Source organism: Stomoxys calcitrans, chromosome 4 (genome assembly GCF_963082655.1).
Source record: "Stomoxys calcitrans chromosome 4, idStoCalc2.1, whole genome shotgun sequence".
In the NCBI taxonomy this organism is placed as follows: domain Eukaryota; kingdom Metazoa; phylum Arthropoda; class Insecta; order Diptera; family Muscidae; genus Stomoxys; species Stomoxys calcitrans.
Genome location: NC_081555.1, coordinates 62576623 through 62585710, shown reverse-complemented (window position 1 = coordinate 62585710; position 9088 = coordinate 62576623).

Below are 9088 nucleotides of genomic sequence, written 5' to 3'. Positions count from 1 at the left end.
GGCTTTGACAGCTGTCCAGCGTTGCCGTCATTTGTAATTAATTCAAGACGATGCTTGCAGTCTTCATCTCCAGACAAAAGTTTGTTACCGATATCTCATAGTTGAAAATCAAAAATAATACCAATAGGTGAATACTAAGCCAAAGCATTAACCGACGTATTGATCTTTCTTTTGATATGTATGAGTTTGTGGTCCCAGTCCATGGAATTCGTTGAAAACCTCAGGAAAGACAAAATAGTTTGGTTCACCCGTTCGGCCAACCCCGTTCGGTTTCCCCACGACCGGTTGGGAGATGTTACCGATATCTCCATCTTTATTGCATTACATTTTCAAAGTCCATTTGAATTCTCACCGAAACAATTCCAATAACTGTTCAATAAACAAAACAGTTCTCTCTTTTCATTGTCTTTCAAATGTTACCATGCCGTTATTATTATACCCTCCACCATAGGATGGGGGGTATACTAATTTCGTCATTCTGTTTGTAACTACTCGAAATATTCATCTGAGACCCCATAAAGTATATATATTTTTGATCATCGCGACATTTTATGTCGATCTAGCCATGTCCGTCCGTCTGTCTGTCAAAAGCACGCTTACTTTCGAAGGAGTCAAGCTAGCCGCTTGAAATTTTGCACAAATACTTTTGATTAGTGTAGGTCGGTTGAAGGAGTCAAGCTAGCCGCTTGAAATTTTGCACAAATACTTCTTACTAGTGTAGGTCGGTTGGTATTGCAAATGGGCCTTATCGGTAGACGTTTTGATATAGCTACCATATAAACCGATCTTGAGTCTTGACTTCTTGAGCCTCTAGAGTGCGCAATTCTTATACGAATGGAATGAAATTTTACACGACGTGTTTTGTTATGATAACCAACAACTGTGCCAAGTATGGTTCAAATCGGTCCATAACCTGATATAGCTGTCATATAAACCGATCTTGGGTCTTGACTTCTTGAGCCTCTAGAGTGCGCAATTCTTATACGATTGGAATGAAATTTTGCACGACGTGTTTTGTTATGATATCCAATAACTGTGCCGAGTATGGTTCAAATCAGTCCATGACCTGATATAGCTGTCATATAAATCGATCTTGGGTCTTGAATTCTTGAGCCTCTAGAGGGCGGAATTCTTATCCGATTGGAATGAAATTTTCCACGACGTGTTTTGTTATGACATCCAACAACTGTGCCAAGTACGGTTCAAATCAGACCATAACCAGATATAGCTGCCATATAAACCGATCTTGGGTCTTGACTTCTTGAGCCTCTAGAGGGCGCAATTCTTATACGAATGGAATGAAATTCTGCACGACGTGTTTTGTTATGACATCCAACAACTGTGTCAAGTAAGGTTCAAATCGGTTCATAACCTGATATAGCTGCCATATAAACTAATCTGGGATCTTGACTTCTTAAGCCTCTAGAGGTCGCAATTATTATCCGATTTGCCTGAAATTTTGTACGACGAATGCTCTCATGACCATCAACAAACGAGTTTATTGTGGTCTGAATCGGTCTCTAGCCCGATACAGCTCCCATATAAATCGATCTCTCTATTTTACTTCTTGAGCCCCTAAAGGGCACAATTCTTATTCGAATTGGCTGACATTTTACACAGGTCTCCAACATATAATTTAATTGTGGTCCAAACCGGACCATATCTTGATATCACTCTAATAGCAGAGCAAATCTTTTCTTATATTCTTTTGTGCCAAAGAAGAGATACCGGGAAAAGAACTCGAAAAATTCGATTCATGGTGGAGGGTATATAAGATTCGGTCCGGTCGAACTTAGCACGCTTTTACCTGTTGTGTTTTAAAGAATACGCGTGGTGCTATCCATTTTCAATTACCACTCGGCTATTCACCATAATGTCCATTCCAATTAGAACTTCAAAGATCATTACTTTATCATCGACAATTGTTAATTAATGCTTTCTGTCATATGCGCACAACGATATTCGCCTCCCTCCCGTGATTTACAACACGGCACAAATTGACAATTCAGTTTCTTGGCTACGGATTGCTTTACCAGGGAAACTGCACATCCCGAATCGATCACTGCAATGAAATTCAAATCATTTAATACCACGTCCTTGGTTATCATTTTCTTGTTAACAATCGCATTCACAGATTATTTTGCCCTTTTTGGCGGCTTAGGACAATTTCGCGATATGTGTCCTTCATCTTTCAATTTATCGCTACTTGTGTCCTTTTTGGTCTTACGTTCAAAGTCTTTCTTCACCGGCACATTTTGAGCGTATGTCTTACCTCTCGACACTGACATTATTTCCTGTAGCGATTTCAATAAATCCTGACACTTATCGAATGGCATTGCGGTTAGTTTTCTCCGTAAAACCTCATCATGTAATTCGCTAATAATATATTTGATTTCCGATACGCAACGTGCTATAGTAGTACTCAACTATTGTCTCACCTTTGTTTTAATTAGTACTCATCAATTGAATATGAATATCGGCACTTTTTATAACGCATGGAAAATCGTCCAAAGTAGCAAGGTAAATGCCGCAAAATGTTGGGTTAATGGTCACCCAACATTTTGCGGCACCTAATAATTTTCTTCGAATCGCGAATAACACAATTCCGTCATGTCACTGGTATGCAAATTTCACTTCTTCAACCGAATTGAACCGATGTGACCGTAAAACTGTTTGGGTCGAAGGAGGGCAAAACATCAATTATCTCACGCACATTAACATTATTATTAAAAGCAAACGATGGTTGGTTATGATCATTATCTTTCTTTACCGTGATTAGCAAAATAATTGTCTCCAAATAATGCTGGTGTTGATTCAAAGCATTTCCTGTGTGGTTTCCATGCATTGGGCATATACAAATTCATCGTTGTAGTTGTGTGTAAGGGCTAATGGTGCCCTTATACAGGACAACATTTTCCAAATGTCGCCCCAACCCTCTCAATGTGTTACATTTTTGCATTTTCAATCGAATATGTTAATATGTACATATGTTGCCATTTCGACCAAATATATGGGAAAAATCGCATCCTTGTTTTCGGATGTAGATTTTTCTAGAAATGCATCTACTTTTTCAATTTTTATTATATATTTACTTTTAATATTTTGTCGCTTTTGCAAAACATTCAAAAAATTGTGTCTTCTTCTACTTTGGTCAAACGAAATTTGCTGGAATGATAGCCGCTGATTTTAAGTAAGAAATTCTATACCGTAGACTTGGTACAGTTTATGAAATGCAGCATTTTTCCACTCTCTGTGCAAAAAACGAATACTATACACGGTGGTGGGGTTATGTCTCCTTCCTTAGGAACGGCAGATAAATTTTCAAATTTCTCGATAATAAAGGGTGATTTTTTTGAGGTTAGGATTTTCATGCATTAGTATTTGACAGATCACGTGGGATTTCAGACATGGTGTCAAAGAGAAAGATGCTCAGTATGCTTTGACATTTCATCATGAATAGACTTACTAACGAGCAACGCTTGCAAATCATTGAATTTTATTACCAAAATCAGTGTTCGGTTCGAAATGTGTTCAAATTTTGACAAATTTTGTTCAGCGATGAGGCTCATTTCTGGTTGAATGGCTACGTAAATAAGCAAAATTGCCGCATTTGGAGTGAAGAGCAACCAGAAGCCGTTCAAGAACTGCCCATGCATCCCGAAAAATGCACTGTTTGGTGTGGTTTGTACGCTGGTGGAATCATTGGACCGTATTTTTTCAAAGATGCTGTTGGAGGCAACGTTACGGTGAATGAACACATTTCGAACCGAACACTGATTTTGGTAATAAAATTCAATGATTTGCAAGCGTTGCTCGTTAGTAAGTCTATTCATGATGAAATGTCAAAGCATACTGAGCATCTTTCTCTTTGACACCATGTCTGAAATCCCACGTGATCTGTCAAATACTAATGCATGAAAATCCTAACCTCAAAAAAATCAATTAGAATCCATCGGCAGCATCACGTTTTGTGCCCATCGTCGACGTCGTCTTAAGCATGTTTGAAATTGTTGAGTGAGCGGCTCCATTGCCCGCTAAAGGCGCATAACGTCTCCGTTGTCGTTGACACCTCGTCGTTTCGCTGGAATTCTTTCGGCTGAGCTAATCCGCTGCTTTGAGAAATATTAACGTCGTCGTACATTTTAAATTCTGCGTCTCTTAAACGTTTAATAAGCTCTACCATATTACGTGACGTTTTCAAGCCGTTTTTTCAAAGCTCTTCCTTCAGCCGTACTATTGTCTAATGCCCCATACGACACAGGTATGTATTTCACAATAATGTAACGTATTTCCGCACACGTTCACACATACACAATTTCAAGTGTATCAACGTCACAAATACACTATTATTGTGAACGATATTCGTTTCGATCCCACTTCAGTAAATTGTCGAAGGATGGGCGAGTGGGATAAAGGTTTAAATTTAAAATGTTTATTAATTCAAATAATTGTACTGTGTGTTTATAATAAAGAAAAATAGTATGACAGAGCTCGGTTTAGATGCGTCTCCGTTAACGACCAAAACAACACTGACATTAATAAATAAAAGTATATATTAAATACAAATTTATTCCCTTCAGTTTGATATTTTCCAATTAAAGCATATTGCAACATATTTGCTTCCGTGTTAATAAACATATTAAAAATTTTAAAAAAATTAACTTCATACCTTCAGCGTTTTCTTATTCTAAGATAAAATTTCAAATTTGTGTAAATTTTACTCAATCTCTTGATTTGATTGATAATTGACTGGGCAATTTGTCGAAATCCGCTGCTGATGAAGGGTGTATAGAAGCCCAGAAACTGCAGTCCTGCGATCCATTCCAGCACTTGAAAACATTTTGTTTTAAAACCAAATTTTGATATTAATAATATATAATAAGTTGGGCAACCATTGCACTATGGTCTCAACCTCATGTTTTTCCGGCCAAAACTATTTCAGCATTTTATTTGTAGTTGTAAACCCTTATAACTCCCTCCCCTTACCCTAATTTTCAGGGCCGCCCACCCTAAAACTTACCAAACATATATTTAGAGCAATCACGACAATATGGGACTCAAATGAAAGGTATTTTGGATAAGAAAACGTATCTGATATCCAATTGTCGGACCAAGTGCTAGGGGGACCACCCCAATCCCCAAAACACACCTAAATCGGACATATTTACCTACCATGGCAATATGGACTCAAATTATAGGTATTTGCGAGTAGAATACGAATCTGAAATCAAAGGTGGGACCCCCCTTCTGGGGGTCCACCCCATCCCCAAAACACCCCCCAAACAACACTTATTTACTGACCATGGGAATATGGGGCTTAAATAAAAGGTATCTGATATCCAAATAGGAGACCAAGTGTTTGGGAGGCCGCCTCTCCCCAAAAACCTCCCCCAAAGGGGACACATTTACGACTATAGCCACATGAGGCTCAAATGAAAGGTCTTTGGGGGTAAAGCACAAATCTGATATCAATATTCGGGAAAAGTGTCTATGGGGCCAACCTACCTCCACAACACCACCCAACCCCCAAAACACCCCTAAATCGGACATATTTACCGATCATGGCAATATGGGACTCAAATGAAAGGTATTTGCCAGTAGAATACGAATCTGATATCCAAATGTGGGACCACGTTTCTGGGGGTCCACCCCTTCCCCAAAACACCCCTCAAATAGGACTTATTTACTGACCATGGGAATATGGGGCTTAAATAAAAGGTATTTGAGTGTAGAATTAGAATCTGATATCCAACTATGAGACCAAGTATTTGGTGGGCCGCTTCTCACCAAAAACATCCCCCAAAGGGGACAAATTTACGACCATAGCCATATGGGGCTCAAATGAAAGGTCTTTGGGAGTAAAGCACGAATCTGATGTCAATATTTGGGAAAAGTGTCTATGGGGCCACCCCACCCTCACAACAACTCACAATTAGTAAGTATTTGCTGACATTGGGGACCAACTGTCAAGGGCACGTCTTACCATCATAACAACCCCCAAATAGAACATTGGGGACCATAACAACCCCCAAATAGAACGTATTTGCTCACCAACACAATTTGGGTCGTAAAGAGAGTGGAACTAAATATTTATAGTTTTCAGGGCCAATACCCCAAACCGGACATATTTGCTGACTTTTGCAATAAGGAGTTTAAATGAGATTTGAAAACGAATTTGATATCCAAATAAATGATATATAGATATATGAGAGTAGAGCACGTTGCTGATATATTTTCCGGGCTTAGTGTTTGGGGGACCACCCCAATCCCCAAAACACTTTTTAATCGGCCATATTTACCGACACTGTCGATGTGGAGCTTAAATGGAAGATATTGGGGGTAGAGCAAGAATGAACCCACCCATCGCAAAATGGGGCCTAAATAAAGTAGTAGAATACGAATTTGATATCCAAATGTTGGACCATGTATTTAGGGCATCACCCCTTCCCCAAAACAGCCCGCAAAGGTTAACAATTTTTCGACCATTTCAATATGTGGTATTTGAAATTAACGAATTTGATAACCTATTTTTGGCCATGTGTTTGGGGGACGCCTCATCGGGTAAACTCCCCTTAAACCAATGGAAATAAATGGTATTTGAAAGAAGAGCACGATGCTGATATTTTTTCAGGGCCAAGTGTCTGGAGGACCACCTCACCCCCGAACACACCCCAAAATCAAATATCATGAAAGTATCGGGCTGAAATAAAGTATTTTAAGAATGGAGCACACCTTACATCCAAACTTAAATTCGTAGACCAAAAAAGATCACATTAAAATTTTGTTTCATATAAAGTACATAAAAGAAGGCGCAGCGGAGCGGGCCCGGGTCAGCTAGTAATATATATAATTTACTGCCCAATTGCAACTTATTACAAGTCTGGAATTATGTATTTTATTAGAAATAGGTGCGTCCAATTACTCGTACTGTCTGGCCAAATCCGCACAAAACTGGGGCAAACTTTTGGTTTTGTAACCAAAAAAATTATAATTATGATCCAATTTATATAGAAGTTATGCCTAAATGACAAATTATGTGAGTTATATTGAAAACACGTTACTGTTTTCCAAAAAAAAAGCAAAATCCATATTTCATCAAAATCGGACGAAAAATCAGCATTTAACAAAAATTACTTTTTTTATTTTAAAAACTCTTTTTTAGCAATTTCAAAAAAAAAAAAAATACTTAAAAACGGCGTATTTCTCTCAAACGTCATTAAGGTGGCGACTTCATGATTATGTTTCTGAAAGCTCTTGTAAGTGCCTTTAATTTCGGGTATCACTTTGTTATATAATTACTTTTAAAATATGTAATTTTCAAAGCGAAGTAAAACAAATAATTTGGAATGTTAAAGACAGAACATTTGTAAAAATCTATTCAAATTCGGCATACCCCTAACTGATAATGTGATATAATGTTAATAAAGACTGTTGTTTCCCTCCTTGTCCTCCTTTTCTTTTCTAATAGAACAAACCAAAAATATGTAAAAACTCCGTTTTTAATTTTGGCCAAAAATGGGTCATTAAAAGCATAGTGCTCGGGTTTGTAGCTATCCCTGCGGTTACTGCCAACCAAAAACAAATAATCTTAAACGCACGTAGGTGATGAGGAACTAACTTTACTTTACGTACTTTGTACACATGTGTACATATTTATAGAAATACAGCCGGCGGACATGGTAAAATCGAATCAAAAAGCAATTTAAAGTCGATCGGTTTTCGGCGGTTTACGCCGAACGTGTAGAAAAATGCACAATAATGGAGATGTTACAGCACAATAAGCAACATCAACCAGGACCTGAAAAATGTTGAAACTTGGGCCACCAACAACATGCCTTATAGAAATCCTTCGAAATCAAAGTGTTTAATATTAATTTCAAAAAAAAAAAAATCGTATCAGATAAATCAGCTAGCCATAAACATAAATAAATCCCAAATAGGCTTTGTTCGATACTCACCAAATCTGGGCTTTACGTTTAACGACGACCTCACCTGGACAAATCATATTAATACTGCAGCAGGCAAAGTCTACGGAATGTTACAAAATTTGTGGGCTGTGCAATCCTCAACATCCCAGGATATACGCATGCTTTTGACCAAAAACTATCTAGTTCCCGTGCTCATTTATGGCAGAGAAATATTTGCAAATTGTAGCTATACTGTTTTTCAGAAACTTAATGCCGATACAAAAGCTCAAGATCTGAGAAACAGTTTTCTGTCCATTCAATTCGTCTTTGCAACGAACTGCTGAATCACATCCAAACAATAAGCTATGCAACTTAAGTCAAAAAGGAGCTAAAAACATTATTGAATTCATGTACCTACCGGGAGATCGGTATCGACCGATCTGGGCCATATTGAACACGGATGTCGAAGAGCTTAAGTCAGTTCACTGTACCAAATTTCAGCGAAAAATGGTAAGAAGAACTTTATATGGGAGATCGGTATATATTACAGCTATATCCAAGTTGGAGGCTTATGCCACTGAACGGGAACATCGTAATGCTGGGTACATTATCCTGCTGGGTATCCTGCCATGCTAAAACTTCTCTACCAAGTGGTGTCGCTATGGGGCACTCCGTTCGGAATCGGCATAAAAAAGGAGCCCTGTTATCATTTAACCTTAATATACTCCGATCTTGACCATACCCAGTGTGAATGTCGAGGGGCCCAACACTGCACACTTTGACAAATTTCGGCGATATTGGATAATAAATTCGCTTTTTATGGGCCCAGACTATAAATCAGGAACCGGTATATATGCCAGCTATATCCAAATATAGACCGATCTAAGCCATATTGAACAGCTCACTATGCCAAATTTCAGAGAAATCGGACAATAAATGCTCCATTTATGGATCCACGACTCTAAACAAGGAGATCGGTATATATGACAGCTATATCAAAATATAGACGTATCTGAGCCGTATTGAACAAGGATGTAGAGGGCCCCAGAACAATGCACTGTTCCGAATTTCAGCGAAATCGGATAATAATACGGCGTGCTGCAATGCGATACCTCTTTGTGGAAAAATTTTTACATGGCTGCCATACCAAATGGTACAGTACCTCCCAAATGTCGCCAGCA